This window comes from Pelobates fuscus, chromosome 1 (assembly GCF_036172605.1).
Source record: "Pelobates fuscus isolate aPelFus1 chromosome 1, aPelFus1.pri, whole genome shotgun sequence".
NCBI lineage: Eukaryota > Metazoa > Chordata > Amphibia > Anura > Pelobatidae > Pelobates > Pelobates fuscus.
In genome coordinates, this window is record NC_086317.1 from 127,206,074 (window position 1) to 127,228,826 (window position 22,753).

The following is a 22,753-nucleotide window of genomic DNA, read 5'->3' on the forward strand; positions in this document are numbered from 1 at the left end:
ATGAGGAAAGAAAGGGTGTATAATTGGGAAAAGTAGTGAGATGTTATGTACTGATTTGTAGATGGTAGAAAGGCCCAAAAGTCATCATGATCTTGTTGTAGCAATTCCCCGTGGCGGGACTCTCAAACTAAGTCTACTAACATCTGTTAATAGCTTGACGTAAGAGGGATTCATGGAATAAGTGTGATGGAATAGTGACTGGGTGAGTAGCATAAATCCATAACCGGCTTCTGTAAGTGCGGGGATTTGGGCCAGATGTGTGTTGATGGTAGGTGTAAGTTGCTGATGAAATTGAAATTGAGATTGGGATAGTGCGTCTGCTGTGATGTTATCTCCCTCCTTGACCAGCGCCTGAACCTTAAGGTTAGTTCTCTGTTCCCGTACGGGGCTTGATACATATTGAATTTGCCCATAATGATAAACGTACATATCTTGGAAAACAAGATGGCCTCTAAGAGAGTACCTGGAAAGTACACACCTATAGGGATATAACAACCTGATTATCATGAAGCATGAATAGATACTAGGGAAAATTGAAAGAAGGATATAACTCAATTAACCCTTAGTAATAGATGGTGCACATATTTTGATTGTGAGGGAAGAGCCTGATTGTCACCTATGAGTAATATCTTATATATGTAAAATCTGATATCTATAAACGGAGAAACAACATTTGAGAATACAGTACACCTGTGGAGATTAAGAAGAACAAGTGAGCTACTTCTACACAAATGTAAAATACAGCGTAAGAGAAGTCAATTCCCCTTAGACAGAAAACGTAGACAAAGAGCATAAATGAGAAATTAATCACAGTTTGATGAAAACGGTTGAATGTATACGTAGGGTGGACCATGCGTGTGTCAAGTATAAAGAGCAAAGCCTCTTGATGTCCCATGAATAAGGGGTGAATAAGCGAGTAAACCTGTGGGTTTTTAGTGCGTACACGATAGGCTGAGTAATACCTTGATCGAGTGAAACTAACCTATCAAGATAAACGTAGAGGCAATGAAGGACCACTTACCTGTAACACAAATAGTATTGAATGGAGATACTTGGTGACAGCCAACAATGGGAGACCACTAAGGGTGTAATTTGAAATACCTTGTAAAATGCAGGAGGAGTACATTGTACATTGAAAATCTGGAGTGTGCCGAACACGTGAGCCATACGTGGCCAAAGGTAAAATAGTTGTAAACATATGAGTGACAGATATAGTGAGGAAAAATTTATTTGATCCCCTACTGATTTTGATCTTTGCCCACTCACAAAGAAATGATCAGTCTATAATTTTAATGGTAGGTCTATTTTAACAGTGAGAGACAGAATAACATAAAACAAATCCAGAAAAATGCATATCAAAAAAAGTTATAAATTGATTTGCATGTCAATGAGTGAAATAAGTATTTGATCGCCTGTCAATCAGCATGATTTCTGGCTCCCACGTGTCTTTTATACAGGTAACGAGCTGAAATTAGGAGCATTCTCTTAAAGGGAGTGTTCCTAATCTCAGCTTGTTACCTGTATAAAAGAAACCTGTCCACAGAAGCAATCAATCAATCAATCAGATTCCAAACTCTCCACCATGGCCAAGACCAAAGAGCTGTCCAAGGATGTCAGGGACAAGATTGTAGACCTACACAAGGCTGGAATGGGCTACAAGACCATCGCCAAGCAGCTTGGTGACAAGGTGACAACAGTTGGTGCGATTATTAACAAATGGAAGAAACACAAAATAACTGTCAGTCTCCCTCGGTCTGGTGCTCCGTGCAAGATCTCTTCTCGTGGAGTTTCCATGATCATGAAAATGGTGAGGAATCAGCCCAGAACTACACAGGAGGATCGTGTTAATAATCTTCAGGCAGCTGGGACCATAGTCACCAAGAAAACAATTGGTAACACACTAAGCCATAATGGACTAAAAATCTTGCTGTGCCCGAAAGGTCCCCCTGCTCAAAAAAGCACATGTACAAGCATGTCTAAAGTTTGCAAATGAACATCTAAATGATTCAGAGGAGAACTGGGTGAAAGTGTTGTGGTCAGATGAGACCAAAATCAAGCTGTTTGGCATCAACTCAACTTGTTATGTTTGGAGGAGAAGGACTGCTGCCTATGACCCCAAGAACACCATCCCCACCGTCAAACATGGAGGTGGAAACATTATGTTTTGTGGGTGTTTTTCTGCTAAGGGTACAGGACAACTGCACCGCATCAAAGGGACGATGGACGGGGCCATGTACCATCAAATCTTGGGTGAGAACCTCCTTCCATCAGCCAGGGCATTGAAAATGTGTCATGGATGGGTATTCCAGCATGACAATGACCCAAAACACACAGCCAAGTCAACAAATGAGTGGCTCAGGAAGAAGCACATTAAGGTCCTGGAGTTGCCTAGCCGGTCTCCAGACCTTAACCCCATAGAAGGGAGACCTTAATCCCATGTGGAGGGAGCTGAAGGTTCGAGTTGCCAAATGTCAGCCTCAAAACCTTAATGACTTGGAGAGGATCTGTAAAGAGGAGTAGGACAAAATCCCTCCTTACATGTGTGCAAACCTGGTGGCCAACTACAAGAAACGTCTGACATCTGTGATTGCCAACAAGGGTTTTGCCACCAAGAACTAAGTCGAACTCATTGACATTTAAATCAATTTATAACTTTTTTGACATGCGTTTTTTTGGATTTTTTTTTGTTATTCTATAACATGAAATTAAAACCTTACAGCATTATGTCTGTTTGGAATAATTCACTGATGACTTGATGTTCAATCTGTTTAAAATTGGCTAACTTGGAGCATGTCAGCTATTTGCAATAATACATTTTATCTATATCCAATGCTTAGTGAATATACCTCAGACAATTAAGAGCTGTAGAACACCATGTAACAAGTAAAAGGTTTTATATCCTGTATTCTTCTGTCTGTCGGCCTTATTTCCTGTTTTTCTCCCTTTGATCATAACTACATAGTAATGTGTAATTTAGAACTTAGTAATTCGTAGTGTGCATACATATTAGTTTGAAGTGTGTAGTTATAGTGAAATTTAGCTTTGTGCAAGGTCCGAACATGAAGATACACCTGCAAGCTTGCTATAGGTTAAGATTAGTGATGTCCCGAACTGTTCGCCGGGAACCGTTCGCCAGCGAACATAGCTTGTTCGTGGCGAACATGGCGGCCGAACATATTCGATGGTTGGTCCGCCCCCTATTCGTCATGGAGGTGGGAGGGTCTGGGAGGGAGGGTCTGCTGCTGATTGGCTGGAATGTGTCTGCTGACTGTGAGGTACAGGGTCAAAGTTTACTCAATGATGACGAATAGGGGGCGGACCGAACATCTCATATGTTCGCCCGCCGCGTTCGCCACGAACAAGCTATGTTCGCCAGCGAACGGTTCCTGGCGAACAGTTCGGGACTTCACTAGTTAAGATGTTGAGATAAGATAGATGATTTTGTTAGGATTGGATAATACTTGTAAGACCACCCCTGTTTCCTCGTGAACATAAACTGTTACACAGCTCTTTAAACGCTCAGAAGTCACTTTGAACCTTGTCTTGTATAGTTCATTGGGGCATCTTGCCAGCTGGTTTGGGGAGAAATACAGAGAGTTGCAAATTGATACAAAAGACCATGGCGAGGCCCTGCTAGGTGCCAAGTGGCTGTGAAAGGCTCTACCTATGATTTGGGCCATGTGGGCTCATAGCCACGATGCGTTGTAGTGGGGTGTTGGCCTTTTGGTGATGGTAAAAGAGTCAATAGGTGTAGCTGTGGCATGTGAGGCCCTGACTATGACCCTGCAGAAGGGTATGTGAGTCACTAACTATAAGTTGGGCCATTGAGCGAAACCTCCATGATGAGATGGAGAGTTGGCCTTGTGGCACTGATATGTTACATTTTTTAGACTAAAGGCAGTTACAAACTCTAAAAGTTCTCTTTCCTTAGATGGGGCTTGTCTCTTTTGTGATTGAGCAAGAACGTGCGTAAACAAACTGAATAGAATCAGAGAGAAAAGTACTGGAAAACGGCACTTGATGAAACCACCAATTGTGATGTGAATCGTGAAATAGAAGGGAAATACAGTGACCAACAGAAGGAAAAAATGTGCTCTTCATGTCTCTATCCTAATATGCCTATTGCCTAATGTTTATAGACGGAAAAATAGATAGCATGACAGAATGTTGATATCTTGAAACGTAAAGGAACATAGTAAAACGCATTTAATATTGAATTGTGTATCATATGATCAAATGCCTGTGGAGGACCTTGCGAGGGTCAGGCATGTAGAGACAAGCCTCTTGTTAATGTTTTAGGGTTTCAAATTGTATTCAGTAGTCGTAACAAAGGCAGAGTGAGACCATGATATTTGATATGAATGTAAACGGAAAAAAACATAATGTTTGAATACCTGAAAAAACTCTAAAACTCACAGAGAAACTCTTGTTTACTGTATCTTTTGGTAGACATGCTAATGGCTTTTTCCTGAATAGTATTTGTTAAGTGAATATCAAACTTAAGCCAATTTAGTCAAGCAGGAAATATAACTGGTATACCAATAAGCAGCATGCTTCAAATGTTGTTCAGGAAATAATAAAATAAACACATATATTGCAGATTATCTTGGTATTGTTAAGTGATTTACACTTTTCTCACTTTAGTGTATAACCCTGCTAGTGGTGTAATAATAAATGTGTTTCCTGAAGTTGTACATGAAGTTGTAGACGTGTTGTAGACGTGTTTGATTGGTAGCCAATGTATCTGAATGTACCTAATGTTAGCTTAACACCACATGACGTTTGTAACACACTATTACTGTAACAGGGGGATGATCAACACTACAATATAATTTGGTACTGAAATTAATGAAAGGGTTTACTTGGACGGATTTTACCTGAAAGATTTGATTTTAAGAAAGAGTTTTAATCACCTCATGGTATAATTAGAAACTGGATATACGGTAAAACCCCACTAATGGGTCACCAAAGAAATGATCTGTAAACCCAATTAATCAATTACCAGCAGGATTTAGCAGTTTGTAAGTGAACACTTAAATTAACTTAACAGTACCTACCACGTAACCGTTGTAGCGTAAAGCTTTTTACGTTTAATTGTATGCATTTCTGATTTACATACATGTGAATTAAATAGTTTTATAGATAACACAATAAGACAAATTTCTAAATACAATTCTATTTTGGGGTATTTGCTTTGTTTCTGTACTCTTGTTTCAAACAGAAAATCCACAAACGGTAAACCCCGTGAAATGTATTACAGAGTAAATGAGAATTGAGCGTTTGTTGATTTAATGCAGTGCGTGGCTCTAACAGTACGTGTAAATGGTACATGAAATACTAGCGTTTGTGAGTTAGCGTAATTGATTTTGATCGGTTTGTGAACTTATAGTATAACATGGTAAGGGGAGTTTGTGAGTCTAGAGTTCATATGTTTGTACACGAGTTTGAATTGTCTATGTTGAAATTAGAACCAATGACTTGATAGTTTAGCGAACAACTAAACCCACAAAATGCCCTACGTGCTTAAGATATTACAGCAGAGTGCCAAACTGAAAACCCACATAGAGTAAAAGGAATGTATAACAGATATGAAAATCGAATGGAGCCGAACAGAGCCAAATGATGGCAACGGAAGTGCAATTAATAGAACTAAGCGAAAACTAACGAATGTACATGCATAATGTAACAAAAGCAAAGGAAAGGGAGCCAATCCCCATGATTTTTAGTCTCGAATGTGGGAACAAACCGAACGATTATTCCCACGTGTACATGCATAAATGTACCGGGTCTCGTGGAAGGAAGCAGGAACTAACTGCAGTGGAGCCGGAGGTCGAAGTCAGTGAAGGCTACAACAGGAGCAGAGACCAGGTAGCAGCAGCATGGCATGGACCCAACGGAAAGTGTAGGTTGACCGGAAGTGCAGGTTGCCATGGACACCACGTCACTCGAACGAAAAAGTGGTGCAGGTAAGCAGGGGAGATTACATTTTATAGGACAAACTCCTCGCACAAATTCAGAACTATGGCCTTCTACATATAAACTAGAATCATGTTTTTTTGTAGAAAATGCAAAAAAACCTCATAATTAGAGTAATGCGTGAGAGACCTAGCAGGTATGTTGCAGATACCTGGACATGTTTGCAATAAATGTCTGTGCATTATTTTCTTAAACAAGTGAATACGAAGTACTTGTGTGTGCACAAACCTAGCACTATTATCCACTGCACAACAGTGCCCAGAAAATATTACCTTGACTACATTAATTGCAAACTCACTCAATTCTCTCAATTTCTTTATTTTAAAGTCATTATTTATAATATTTGCAGACAATTGGCTCTTTGAAAAGGGTCAACCTCCTTCCCTTATAGAACATATATTTATAATAATTTCTAATGTAATACTCATCACACTTTATTCACTAGATGTGTGCATTCAGTTCAAATGAATAGTGATTTGTCCTAATTTTGGGCAATCAGCGATCCGTCCAAATTCTGCAATTTTGAAACACCATATGGGGGTATCATGAAACAAATTAAATGGCAATGGTTGTGCTACTTTGTTTGTTTTGTAACACAGAGGTACTTACATTTTGCCAAAAAAAATGATTTGCAGGGGACAGACACTAAGTGTGACTTTCTTAGAATGTTTTATGACTAGTGTTGTCGCGAACCCGGAATTTTCGGTTCGCGAACGGCGAACGCGAACTTCCGCAAATGTGCGCGAACCGCCATTGACTTCAATGGGCAGGCGAATTTTAAAAACAACAGGGACTCTTTCTGCCCACAATAGTGATGGAAAAGTTGTTTCAAGGGGACTAACACCTGGACTGTGGCATGCCAGAGGGGGATCCATGGCAAAACTCCCATGGAAAATTGGACAGTTGATGCAGAGTCTGCTTTTAATCCATAAAGGGCAGAAATCACCTAACATGGACACCTGTCCTCAAAGCCCAGCCCTGATACACACTGACACAGAGCAGAATAGAGACTGTTCCCCCTACATAGGGTCACTTGGCAGATATGGATTGACACCTGTCCTCAAAACCCCTGATACACACTGACACAGAGCAGAATAGGGACTGTTCCCCCTACATAGGGTCACTTGGCAGATATGGATTGACACCTGTCCTCAAAACCCCTGATACACACTGACACAGAGCAGAATAGGGACTGTTCCCCCTACATAGGGTCACTTGGCAGATATGGATTGACACCTATCCTAATGATCCCTGATACACAGTGACACAGAGCAGAATAGGGACTGTTCCTCCTACATAGGGTCACTTGGCAGATATGGATTGACACCTATCCTAATGATCCCTGATACACACTGACACAGAGCAGAATAGAGACTGTTCCCCCTACATAGGGTCACTTGGCAGATATGGATTGACACCTATCCTAATGATCCCTGATACACACTGACACAGAGCAGAATAGAGACTGTTCCCCCTACATAGGGTCACTTGGCAGATATGGATTGACAAATCCCTGACAAACAGCTACCACATGCAAGGAAGGCAGCAGGGGCGCAAATGACCCACTCCCGACGCGGGAAGGTAGTGACGACAAATAACAATACAGGACTCTTTAGAGGCCCTGTAATTGTAATCAGTCCACTTGAAATCCTTTAACTTTGGTCAATTGGAGGGAAGTCTGGTGCAGAGCCACTGACCTATGCGCAGGGCCAGCCTTAGGCCTTTGGGCGCCCTGTGCAAGAAATCTTCACAGAGCAGAATAGGGACTGTTCCTCCTACATAGGGTCACTTGGCAGATATGGATTGACACCTATCCTAATGATCCCTGATACACACTGACACAGAGCAGAATAGAGACTGTTCCCCCTACATAGGGTCACTTGGCAGATATGGATTGACACCTATCCTAATGATCCCTGATACACACTGACACAGAGCAGAATAGAGACTGTTCCCCCTACATAGGGTCACTTGGCAGATATGGATTGACAAATCCCTGACAAACAGCTACCACATGCAAGGAAGGCAGCAGGGGCGCAAATGACCCACTCCCGACGCGGGAAGGTAGTGACGACAAATAACAATACAGGACTCTTTAGAGGCCCTGTAATTGTAATCAGTCCACTTGAAATCCTTTAACTTTGGTCAATTGGAGGGAAGTCTGGTGCAGAGCCACTGACCTATGCGCAGGGCCAGCCTTAGGCCTTTGGGCGCCCTGTGCAAGAAATCTTCCCGACGCGGGAAGGTAGTGACGACAAATAACAATACAGGACTCTTTACCGTACCTCCATGTGTTTAATGCTGCCTGCCTGAGACATATCCCTGTTATCTACATCCTCTAGCAATAATGGTTGCGCATCACTCATTTCTTCAAACGGGTGTGTGAATAACTCCTCTGACATACCAAGTAAAGCGGCTGTGGTGCTAGTTTTGGTGGTGGCGGCAGGCGGGTGAGTGCTATCTTGAGAGGTGCCTGAAGCTAAGCTGGAGGAGGATGGTGCGTCAAGGTTCCGAGCGGAGGCTGTACAAGATTGGGTGTCCTGTGTTAGCCAGTCAACTATGTCCTCAGAACTTTTCAAGTTCAGGGTACGTGGCTTCTGAAAACTGGGCATTATTCTAGGGCAAAAGGGAATCACAGCACCACGACCACGACGGCCCCTGCGGGGTGGCCTGCCTCTGCCTGTCATTTTTTGGGGGATTAGTGGTACTATGCGTGCAAGCTACTGTGAGACCAGATATGATTGGCAATGTGCACTGGAACAGTTCTGCAGAGCACACGCTGAAGGAAGGACTGACCGAGCCGCTTGAAGACAAGTAACTGCTATTCAATCTATAACAGTGAAAAACAAATTTTGGTTTTAAAAGCACGCTATAGAGACACAAGATATGAGTGGCAACTGTCAAAGCACGCTGGCACAGGTCTGCAGAGCACACGCTGAAGTAGGCCTGACACCAAGACGCTTGCAGACAACTAACTGATCTTCTATTACAGTGAAAAAAAAAATTTCTTTTAAATCTAAAGCTTAACCAATTGTTAAAACAGATATGAGTGGTGGCACTGGGCAAATAGGCACAGTATCCAATGTGAACCTCACACAGAAGCTGGCAGGCAGGCAACTGCTCTTCTATTACAGTGAAAAAAAATATTTATTTTAACTGTAAAGCTTAACCTATTGTTAAAACAGATATGAGTGGTGGCACTGGGCAAATAGGCACAGTATCCAATGTGAACCTCACACAGAAGCTGGCAGGCAGGCACCTGCAATTACATTACACAGGAAAAAAAAGGGCTTTTTGGGGTGCTGTCCTTACAGCAGAGATCAGATGAGTCCTTCAGGATTGTAGTGGACACTGAATACCCTAGCCTAGCTATCAATTTCCCTATCTAATCAGCAGCAGCTAAACTTTCCCTCCTCTCACTAAGCATGCATCTTCCGAATGAATCGAAAATGGATGCTGGGAGGGAGGTTGGAGGGTGTGGAAGGGAGGGAGTGCTGCTGATTGGCTGTAATGTGTCTGCTGACCGAGAGGCACAGGGTCAAAGTTTGCCCAATGATGACGAATAGGGGGCGGATCGAACTGCGCATGTGTCCGCCCGCCGCGGCGAACGCGAACACGCTAATTTCGCCGGGAACTGTTCGCCAGCGGACAGTTCGGTACATCACTATTTATGACTTTTGTTGAATGCTTTATGATATTTTGATTGGACAACTGTATACCCCTGAGGAAGTCTGGTTCTCCAGACAAAACACGTAGGGTTGTCTTTTTCATTAACTTTTTATTTATTTTATATTGGAACTTTATTTGTTTATTTTCCCTATATATTTTGCTTTGAAGATGGAATTTTTATCTTGTTCTGCACGTACACTTTACTACTTAAAAAGTATTTTTCGCTTCCTGAGATTATTAGATGGGCTTGGAAATACTTTTCTTTTTTTAAGTTTTCCTTTATTAAACTGTGTGCTGTTTTGTGTCTTTCTTCCACATGTCCGCTATAATTTCTGAGTATAAGATTTAAAGTGGGGGAATCATCCCATTTTATGAAGTGCCTATTATCACTACTATACTGTGAGTGCAATCAGTTGATTTAAATTATAAGTAGTTTGTTACTGTGCTACGCTATGTATACTGCTTTTATCTTTGTATATCTGTAGATATTGTTGTATTTTACAAAATTCAGGAAGTCTGGAACAAAAAATGTGTGGGAGGAACTACATTTTGTTTTGCCATGCTCTACTACTTCCACACATGTCACTCATTAAGAAAATAAATATATTTAATTTCTTATTGCATTTGTACATACCTTCAAGCACTGTCAGGATTTTTCACCAAAGCGAGAAATGTAAAGTGAATATCAAATGTAAGCCAATTTAGTCAAGCAGGAAATATAACTGGTATACCAATAAGCAGTATGCTTCAAATGTTGTTCAGAAAATAATAAAATAATCACATATAGTGCAGATCATCTTGGTATTGTTAAGTGCTTTACACTTTTCTCACTTTAGTGTATAACCCTGCTAGTGGTGTAATAATAAACGTGTTGCCTGAAGTTGTACATATTGTGGTTTTGTAAAAAAACAAAAACAAATGGACGTTACGTCTGCCAATAATTGTATCCATTACACCAGAAAAGAAAAATTTTAATAATGGTAAATTCTTCAGAGCATGTATTCACTGGAATAAGGTAACATATATCTAAAAAGTCTAATCTAGATTTTTTTTTTTTTATAAATAAAGCAACTTTGCATACAATTGAAAGCTTCATAGTAGGTCACTGAAGTGCCTCAAGGATTACAAAGAATGCCCATACCAATGCTACCATTGGGAGTTCAAGAGATTCTTAGTGAAGATGAGAGGCTTTGCTCCACAACATTCGTTGTATTTGCTCAGCATTAAACACCTGCATTCTGGAATGTTTTTCTTTTGGTTGCTAAATAGTGATGTCCCGAACTATTCGCTGGCGAATAGTTCCTGGCAAACATAGCATGTTCGCGTTCGCTGCCGCGGGCGAACACATGCGATGTTCGATCCGCCCCGGGGACCTACTATCCTCCCCCCGGCCCCTACCCCTGCGCGGTGGGTGGGGGCCATAAATCACAATGGGGGGGACCTACTGTCTTCCCCCCTGCCCCCACCCGTGAGCGTTGGGTGGGGGCCATAAAAATAATGAGGGGGGACCTACTGTCCTCCGCACTGGCCCCCACACCTGCGCAGTGGGTGGGGGCCATAAATCACAATGGGGGGACCTACTGTCCCCCCCGGCTCCCACCCTTGCGCGGTGGGTGGGGGCCATAAATCACAACGTAGGGACCTACTGTCCCCCTCTGCCCCCACCCTTGAGCGGTGGGTGGGGGCCCTAAAAAAAAACAATAAGGGGGGGACCTTCTGTCCCCCCCAGCCCCCACCCCTGAGCGGTAGGTGGGGGCCCTAAAAAAACAATAAAAAAACGACTGGCCCCCACCCCTGAGCGGCAGGTGGGGGCCCTAAATACAAATGGGGGGGACCCTTGTCACCCCCTCCCCCCAAAAAAAATTATCCCCCTACCTACCCCCCTCACCCTAAAAATAATGAGGGGGGAACCTTTAACTAAGAACCTGTCAAAAAAAAAAAAAAAAAGCTTACCATTCGATGTTTTCTTTCTTCTAAAATCTTATTTTTTCAGCCCCAAAAAAGGCCAAATAAAAAACCATAATAACCGACGCAATTAAAAAAAAAAAAAAAAAGAATCCATCTTCACCCATGGTGGGCTCCGCGCAGACTGAGCTCTGCAGGGCAGGGGAAGGCTTATAAAGCCTTGCCACGCCCTGCAATTAGGCTAAGAACACTCTGGCTGGTTTAAGCCAATCAGAGTGCTCTTTGTCATTTTACACAGCGTGGGAAAATTCCAAAGAACTTTCCCACGCTGTGTAAAATGACACAGAGCACTGTGATTGGATGGCTTGAAATCCATCCAATCACAGTGCTCTGTGTCATTTTACACAGCGTGGGAAAGTTCTTTGGAATTTTCCCACGCTGTGTACAATGACAAAGAGCACTCTGATTGGCTTAAACCGGCCAATCAGAGTGTTCTTAGCCTAATTGCAGGGCGTGGCAAGGCTTTATAAGCCTTCCCCTGCCCTGCAGAGCTCAGTCTGCGTGGAGCCCTCCATGGGTGAAGATGTATTATTTTTTTTTTGCACTCGTTTCTTTTTTTGTTATTTTTTAATTGCGTCGGTTATTTTGTTTTTTTATTTGGCCTTTTTTGGGGCTGAAAAAGAAAATTGCTATAAGCAATCGGTAGCATTATCATTTTCAAATCATTTGGGTGCTCATAATGCACAGAAGTGACTGGAACAAGAAATCAGTGGCATCTACTAAGACCAACATTTTACATCAAATAAGCTAAATACACATTTGTGAATACTGAAGGAAATGAGATACACATTTGTATCTGCTTGTTTGTCACTTGAGGCAAATAAACTATCTGAGATAACATTTTAGTTGTAAACCTCAATGCATCAACACATTCCAACAATAAACATAAAAAGAAACAAGTAAACGGAATTTAATTGTGTAATCGGTTATTCCAGTAAATATGCAAAATCATGCTTAACCATCCCAGGACAGGCACAGTTGAAAGAAGCAACTTCCTTAGTGAAAACTCTGCTCTAACAAATTTGAGTTATTCATTTCAGTAGCGAATAGACATGTTTAAAGAATATTTGCATATTTCTAAAAAACAAATTTGTTGGAAAATTCACTATGGGATTTATTTTTAAATTCTGTACTTCTTTCTCTGCTCAGGAACTCATACCATTAAATGAACACTATAGGGTCAAGAACACAAATATGCCTTCCTGGCCCTTTAATGTTAAAACCACCATTTAGGTGGCTTGCCCCACTTATCCCCCTTGAAAGGTACTCTGCCGGTGCAGGGCCTGCCCCCGATCCACCTCCTTGGCTGACACAATTGATGATTTCAGCCAATCCAATGCTTTCTCATATAGATGCATTAAATCAATGCATTTCTATGGGGAAAATTCATCATCTCCATGCAGAGCATGAAGACATTGACTGTTAGTGCTGCACCCAGAAAGCACCTCCAGTGGCCATCTGAGGACACTGGAGGAGTCCATAGGTTTTAACGTAAACACTGCCATTTCTCTAAAACATTAAACTATAGTTGTTCTGGTGACTATAGTTGTTGTGTTTGAGGTATTCCTCTAAAATCATTACTTTACTTTTCAGTATTAAGCAGATAGCTTGCTTTAAGAATGGCCAGAACTTTGAGAAGCCCCAACAATGAAGGGTGGCCTTTCATATACTTCTCTGTTGTTTTCTCCTCTCTTTGCAGACACTTGTATTAACAGCAAGACGTAACTCATTCTTTCCTAAAATCTTTAGTGCTTCACAAATGATTGAATCCATAGTAATTTATATGCACAATGTGTCTCTTGATTTGTTTACCTAGGTTAATGAATGAATAACAGGTTTGGCATATGTGTGTGGTAAATAATAAACAGCTAAATACTAAGATTTTATTCTGAATTACAAACATATCTACACTCGTATATAACCAATTCAATGTTATTCTAACTAAAAATCAAGGTTTTGGCAGAACAAGGTCAAGGAAGCGCTATTTTTCTACAAAGTTTATAGAAATTTATAGGACAAATACAATAATATTTGCATCAAAACAAAAGTAAATCCTTAAATCCGCCAGGATGGGTAAGAGGAGGGGAACATTGACATCTAAGCTCCACCAGAACTAGCAGCACACAGGAAGACCTCAATAGTGCAGTGCTATTCTTAAGTACCCTAGTTAACTCCAGGTTCTATTTCCATTAATGGTTCCACTGAGAAACAACCATCAATGTTTCCATTCCATCAATGAAAGGTCTGTGGCCCAACAACGATAAAGGCACTTACGGGCAAGATAAAGGTAGGGGTAGTGATAATACAACGGAGTCCAGTATAGTGGAACTTGGATCCTAGATTGGTCTCTGGAGTTGTAGGGTTCTGCTCCTTACCGGTTTCGAATGTATGGAAGAGGGCAATGAGTGATGAAAAGGGTGGTCCAAGAGATAATGTAAATAGAAGAGATCTTACTCACTTTTTGTAGAGCTTAAACCAGCGCTGGGGTGTGAATAGCTTTCAGCGGTATGATCCCCGCTTTGGGATGTGCGTTGAGTATCCTCTTCGGTGCAGTAACAGACAGTCAGTAGGAAGATAAAATGAAAACAAGAATGTTGCAATATGTTCCAAAATTAGATTAAAAGTATTAAAATATAGTAGAACCACTCACATTTGATAGAGCTTATACTAGCTCTAGTGTAGTAGGCATACAGCGGTATGATCCCCGCCTCTGGGATATATGGTGAGCGTCCTTGGAGATGGTAACAGGAGCTCGGAGAGAAGATAATAAAACAGCAATAGTGCTCTCAGTAAAATATTTCTGGTATATAAAATATACTCACAGTATATAGGGCAGACTAAATGCTCTATGACGCGGGCACGGGTGGTATAACCCCCACCTAAGGATTCTTTAGAGTATAAGAAAAGGTAAAATAAGGTAAAAAGCCAGGTAGTAGTAAAAATAACAAAAGATAAAAATAAAAGATAATGGTGCAAAAGCGTAAAAGGACCAAAATCTATTTATTAACAATCATTTAAAAGCAGTACAATATCCAAACGCGTTTCACCAATATAGGCATTATCAACGGATTAAAAAACTTTGCAACCTGGCTAGTTGGGGTACATATAGTCAAGGGACAAATTGAAAATGGCGCCAAAACTGCTCTGACCAATTACAAAGCAGATTACACATTAAAAAAAACAGGTATATGTCTTTAAAAATCCATAAATATTGCTTGTGTTTTATGGAATATATAATGTGATTTTAAAAACGAGTGATAATTAAAAGAATTTTCAGGAAGTAAAGCCGAAACACGTGACGCGCATCATAAGTGCGACGTCACTTCCGGCCGCTCGGTATTATGTGGCATGCAGTTATTAAGTGAACTACATGCCTCAGCTACTGGCCAGCATCATAATAGAGCCATGTATTAGGCTCAGAGAGGGAGGGAGTGGCCGGGGACCGAAGGGGGAGGAAGAGGGGAGTGGCCAAGGACCTGCTAAGAATAGTGGAAAGGGGGATGGTCGCGGCGGCCATCTTTGTAGGGGAATGATTTGAAAAAGCTATGCTGATCATAGCAACGGCCACATTGAATGTGGCAGAATAAGAAATACTAATAAAACGAAAATATATTGAATAAACGAGAATAAAGGTGGTGAAGATGTTGGGGATACATTTAAAGATGTACATACACATAGTAAAATATTGCATAAATATAGCATAATGACAAATATAAATAAGTACAATAAAATCAAATGGTGAATAAGTAAAATGGAATAAACAAAATGATAAATGAGTATAAAAATAGTTAAAAGTAGATGTAAAGATAAACACTAATGGAAAAAGGAGAAATTGTTCCCAAATAGAAGATTTTAATCAGCAAGCAGAGTTTAAAAAAAAAATACATTTACCGAAAAAAATTACCAATTGGATATTCTTAACAATACTATAGATGTTATCAGAACTAAAGAAAGAATAGAACTTTTAAATTATAAAGAGAACTCCTGACAATCACCTTAGTCTCCCCATTATATTTAATTTTAACAATAAAAGCAATCATGTCAAGAAAATAATTAATAAACACTGGTACTTGCTTAAACAGGATGACATTTTAAAAGAAATTATACCAGAGAGACCAAATATTGTATTTAGGGGAGCTCCCAGCTTCAAATCCATTTTAACTTCCAATTTCACTAGGGAAAATGTTACAAAACCCCAATCCTACGCTGTAAAGGCACCAACCAGTCTATTAAATCTAAGACTACACAATTCTTTAAATCTAATAAAACAAATAAAACATATGATATTAAAGATTTTATTACGTGCCCCTCTAAGAATGTTATCTATCTCCTGAAAAGCCCATGCGGTTTGCAGTACATGGGCATGACCACAAGGAGCCTTAAAACAAGATTAGGCGAAAACTGTCGAAACATTACCAATGGATACCAAAACCACTCTGTATCCAAACACTTTTCTATCCACAATAACAATCCGGGTAATTTAAAATGTATTGGCATAAAAAAATTTACTATTCCGTGGAGAGGAAGCAATATAAAAATATCTTAGGAAAATGTGAAATGGAATGGTTTTTTAATTTAAAAACGTTAACCCCCTAATGGTTTAAACGCTGATTTTGACCTATTTAATTTTATATAACATCCTATTTTTATTATCCATTAGTGTTTATCTTTACATCTACGTTTAACTATTTTTATTCTCATTTCTCATTTTGTTTATTCCATTTTACTTATTCACCATTTGTTTTTATTGTACTTATTTATATTTTATATTTGTCATAATGCTATATTTATGCTATATTTTACTATGTGTATGTACATCTTTAAATGTATCCCCAATATCTTCACCACCTTTATTCTCTTTTATTCAATATATGTTCGTTTCAAACATCTTTTATACTTTTATATGAAATACTGAGATACACTCCTTCCTTCTTTGTGGACATGTGCCAAAAGCTAACTTTTTTTTTGGTATACTTTAAGAATAAAATGGAATGTTCCTTTATTTAAGATCTTTTAAGTCTAAATAGTTTAGTATGTCTTATATACATGTTCGGTAACACTATTTTCCTAGTCTTTCTTGGATGTCATCAATTTGCCGAGTGTACAAGTTCAGAAAAGAGAGTTGGGATAGTGCTCACTCACACCCCCAGTGCAGGCAGAATGTTGGCTGCGTTCACAAAAAGCACTCTATCCCTACCCATAGTAACTGTAGCCACCAACTAAAAGGGCAAAGCTAAGGACTATCTACTAAGTTTCTGAAAACCAAACAAAATAAAAACATGCCCTAGTAAGATTGGAGAGAAGACAAATGTTAGATATTTTTTATTGGTATTAATTAAACAACCTCAGAAATGCATTTCCTTTTACCTAATGCTTTATTCTACAGCTCATATTATATGCAACTCGGCAAATTAATAATTACTGTCAAGGAATAAATAAATCGACAAATCATAGCATCTATGACCAATAAAAGTTTGTATGCAGATGTGTGCCATAAGCAACATATAGCCAGATCACCTTTTATATCCCACTGGTGTAATGTCTTTAATGACTAGAGCTGTAAATGCATATGTTTAAAATTAATGTGCTTAATCCTTACTCTGGATATGCTATTTTTCAAACATATAGAGAGGACAAAGGCATAATGACGTGGCGTTACCAATGAAATTTCAGCCATGTTACAACTTGTCATGCTATTTCACCCACAGTAAGTATATCACCCCAGCAGAAATCTTGACAATAATGGTGTGTCGGCACTTGATTAGGAATCATTGTATTTTAAAGATAACCCAGAATGCTTTATGCAACACAAGGACTAGATATTATCAGTTCTACATTATTATTATTATTATTATTATGATATTTATAGAGCGCCGTCAAATTCCGCAGCGATTTACAATGGGTGGACGAACAGACATGCAGTTGTAACCAGACAAGTTGGACACACAGGAACAGAGGGGTTGAGGACCCTGCTCAATGAGCTTACATGCTAGAAGGAGTGGGGTAAAATGACACAAAAAGGTAAGGATAGTATTAGACTAGTGACAGTTGCAGAAGAGGAATCAGTCAGGAGCTCTTAACAGTTTAATTGATACGCTTTTATGAAAAAGTGGGCTTTTAACGATTTTTTGAAGGAGTGGAGACTGGGTGAGCATCTAACGGAGGAGGGAAGCGAGTTCCACAGGAATGGTGCAGCCCTCGAGAAATCTTGAAGGCAAGCATCAGAGGTGGGAGTACGGACAGAAGATAGACATAAGTCTTCAGCAGATCGTAAGGGCCTAGACGGGACATACTTGTGTATAAGGGAGGATAGATAGGTGGGAGCAGCATTATGAAGAGTTTTGAAAGCAAGAACCAGAATTTTAAATTGAGCTCTATATTTTATAGGAAGCCAAGTACAGACTGACAGAAGGGTGAGGCATGGGAGGTGCGGGCGGACAGGAAGATGAGCCTCGCTGCCGCATTCATTATGGACTGTAACGGCGCAAGTTGGGAGAACGTAAGACCACTGAGAAGCGGATTACAGTAGTCAAGGCAAGAAAGGACAGTGGAATGGACCAACACCTTAGTCGCATCTGGCGTTAAGTAGGGGCGGATATGCGCAATGTTTTTGAGATGGAAATGACAGGATTTGGCAATAGATTGAACATGAGGCTTGATACAGATATTATATTAAGTATAACAATTAAGAGAAACATGTACATCATAATAACATAAAATATCACTGGATAACAGAGCAGGTAAGTCAGGAGTATACTTTAACCAAACAAAAATCATTGTACCTGCAATAATAATAATAAAATTCAAATATATTCAAATACATAACAGACAATTTAAGTATTCAGAAATCTTCATCCAACATTCTCACAAAAGTGCTAAAGAGAAAAAAACAATTTCCACATTTGTGATCTCAAGCACCTTTCCTCCACCTCCCCCGCCACCCCCGTTGATACACTGCTTAACACTGTGAATATAAATAATGTGAATATATGTAATGCTAAATTAATGTGATAAAAAACACAATACAAAATATGCAGTGCCATAACTAAACAATTAAAGTGAAAATGCTTTGATGTATATACTTAACTGGAAGGAGAAAGTGCAAGAAAGCTAGAAGGGGAATAAATAGGTCTAAATAGTATCCCTTCAAGCTCTTGAACTATTACAGCAACCCCATGTATACTAATAATTAAGATCGGTTTAAAAAGTCCCTTTATCTAAATCAATGGTAGAAAACAGAGGGGAACAAAGAAAGGGAGATTCTTGCTAACCGGTGTTACCCCTGTCGGGTGGTAGAACCTGTGCACAGGGATTTTCAGGGTAAAAGTGTAAATAATATCAGTTAGATATTAACTGATATTATTTAGATGTTAGCTCCCGATTTCCCTCTAATACGCAGGACAATGGGAGCAGTTTGTGCAGGGTTCCAGGTGTGCATTGTGGTTGGCATCTCAGGTGCTGCGGGTCCCCTTGGGAGTCCCAGAGCTTGGAGAAAGGCTTCAGCTTCTGTCGGTGATGTGCAGCGCATGATGGTGCCTTTTTTCTTTACTGTGAGGGCTCTCGGTAGTGCGCATCTGTATTCCACCACGGCTTCTCTGAGTCTCTGGGTTACCGAGCCAAGGGATTTCCTCCATAATAGTGTGTTCTTACTTTAGTCCTTAAAGAAGCTGAGCTGTGTGGATGTAAATTCTAATGGGGTTTTTCCCCGGACTATTCGGCTCTTATCAGACAGGGATTGGCAGCGGACTATCATGTCTGGGGGTGCTGTCTCTGGCACTTACCTGGGCTTGTTGATGCCTTCCAGAGTAAGCCTTTTAACCAGCGTGTTGGGTCATAGAATTTAGAGAAGGCATTAGAGATAGTTGGGCAATTCCGTCGTGCCGATGGCGTCTGGTATGCCCCTGATCTTTATGTTTGTGTGGCGTTCCCGGTCATCCACTAGGTCTAGCCTGGTCACTAGATCTCGGTGTGAGGCCTGTAGCTGTGATACAATGTCCCTAAGTCCTTGTACCTCCTATCATACATGTAAGATGTCCTCCTCTGTGGCGTGGACTCGAGCAGTCCCAGCTTGGACTTCAGTTCTCATTAAGTCCATATCAGCCATCAAAATCTGCTTTATTTCCAGCAGCAGATTTTTGATGTCCAGCTTAGTGGCTGAAGTCAGAGCATCTGGACCAGCAGAAACCGTGGTGGCTGTCTTGTGGTTAGCAGGTTCCACATGATCTCTAGAGTTCGAGTCCGAGCTGCAGGAGCTAGCATCATGTTCTGATGGGGCCGCCATTTTGTAGGACGTGGGTCGCTGTAGCAGAACTCTTATATCTTGGGAGTCTTTGGACGTACAGGCCTGGGCTTTCTGTGAATTTTGGCCCATTGTATCACCATAGTAGTAAGGTAAGCTCTCCGGCGTAGTAAGGGTACAGGCTTGTGTCCTCCAGTGTGAGCTCTGAGACGTACGATGCGGCTTGTTGAGCCGATAGGTTGCGGTAGGCCCCAACTCTAAAAGTACGTTTTGACCCATTTGCGGAACAAGAAGGGCATCTGGACAGAGCCTGTACTGCTGGGCTGGTGAGTAGTCTGGCGTAAATGCAGGGCTCTGTTTGCAGCGATTATGCCGGATTTATTATTATTATTGGCAGGAGCTCGGGAGAGTAGAGTCCGTTCAGTTTAAGCATTAGGCTCCCCCCCACAAATTTTTTTTTTATATAACCCCGAAGTATCATGGGATAATTTCTTAACTATACAATGTATTTAGCTGTTTTTTTACTATGAGGATAGTGCCTTCATTTGGATAACTTTGTGTCACTTTTCACAAAGTCTGCATATACTGCAATCTTTTCAAAGCCGACACAATGTTAACTGAATGCAATGCTCCAGTGGACATAACATCTAGCATTATGCTCCTTCGTCTAATGTTTTAGTGGAAATAAAGAAGATTAAATTAGTGTCAAGTTTTCAATCAAAGAATTACTGGTATACGCAGTTTATAAAATCAATTTTAAGGATCAGGATAACTTTCTAATTCAAATTATCCAAAATACTTGTTTTGTTGACATTAAACCCTACAGTGTGCACTAACGTAGAGCCCCTTTGTGACATTTTATTCTACGGTTAAAAGACTTAATGCTAAACTAACAAAAAGCCCATTTTCAATGTACATATATTTGTTTACCTTATTTAACTGTTGTAAATATGCCTTTGTACAAACATAAAGTGCTTAACCTAATGGGAAAGTAATGGAAATGTATTCCATTAACTACTTGAACACGAAAAAATACTAATTTCACTCATTGACATGCAAATCAATTTATAACTTTTTTGACATGCATTTTTCTGGATTTTTTTTTAATGTTATTCAGTCCCTCACTGTTAAAATACACCTACCATTAAAATTATAGACTGATCATTTCTTTATCAGTGGGCAAATGTTCAAAATCAGCAGGGGATTTTCCTTCACTGTATATATATATATTCAGAGTAGATTCAGAGAGAAGATTTTTAAAGTGAAATTTAATTTTGTAAATTTTAATTCTTGTTGTGAGTGTTACACTCATATACTTACAGTATTATGTCAAACAACAGCAAGAAGAAATATCCATCATCTTAGCAATAAAGAGTGAGTTGCACAATTTTTTAAATGTTGAGATAAAGAGAAGTGATTTTCACAGAAGTGTAACATAGGAGAACTTCTATCAAGGCACATAATAGAATAACAATTATGAAACACTTTTAATAGCCCTGCTGGAAACTGCAGCTGTAGAGTTCACCTCAACCCACACCCATTCAGGAGGTGCCAATATAGAGAATATGGATCCGAGAACAGCCATAAAGACACAGGTCTGACTCAGAGTAAGCATCTATTTTGCAGAAGTGGACCACTCAGATGGCTCAGCCTTGCTGCATCATCTTGCCAGTAGAGTCTTCCCAGTCGGTGAATATGTGGGAGAAAGATGTAATTTTTTTGCGTGGGTCTCTGAGCCACCTTGCTGCCAAAGTGAGTCTGGTTCTGGAAGTTGCGTTATTTGTGGTTGTCGCTCTGCTGGTGGCTGTTGCAGTGTGAAATCCAGTCGGGAGAATTGAAGACCGCAACTTGAAGCATCAGGGCATTTTCTCTGCTCAAGCTTCAGCCAAAATTTTGCACATATTAAGTCAAATGCCTCAAGGCTGTCTGCAAGAGTGCTCTGAAGTGTGGGGATATTTATGGGATGATAATAGTAAACAGTTGAGAATTGCCCACTATTTCAATTCTCAGATCCCAAAGATCGTTATCATGTAAGTGAAATGTATTCCACATAAATAAAATCACAATTTGTTATAAACATAGATACAATTTATTGTGACAAATTAAATAATAATAATAATAAGTAACATGCGTAATAATAATCAATGAATATTCAGTATAACATAAGTATGCAATACAAATGGCAATACATCCCAATGGCTGACACAGTCAATTGTCAAGACAAGATTTATGATGGGCTTCACAGAAAAAGAAAGTGAAAGTTTACACACACAGAAAAGCTTTCTTTCACACAGCTTGCAGCGTAATGCCATAAAACTTTAGCTAACAGTTAGAATAACCCTTTCAATGCTGGCTAGACCTCCTAGGTAATTAAGACCTATTCTCATGTAATTTTAAATAAAATAACACCTAAACCAGCTCATTAGTCATTTCCTGAAACCATCAAATAAAAATAATCTACCAGATTCTACAAGCTGAAATTTTAACTTGCCTAAACAGATATTTTATCTTATTTTAGAGCAAATCAATACACCTGGATAAATACCACGATATGCTAACATGTGATATGTCACATTAATACATAATTATTCTAATTCCATCTGCAGAATGGAATGGTTATAACTATATATTTCTTAGTTAACTAAGATTTCTAAATATCGAAATCTGATCGTGATTTATCCAGTCATATATCATGCTATAAGAAATTTTTAATTAATTTAGATTAATTAAATAAAACCAGTATAATTACCAGTTGAGTAGACATTCTCATCAGATGAGTAGGTAGTCTCAGGAACTGAATGGATGGGTGATTGGTGTGTAAGAAATTCTGAGTGCCCTGGAGTGGATATCTGTCATGGATTTCTCTGCATGGCCGAATCTGAAACCCAAACTCCAACTCACTTC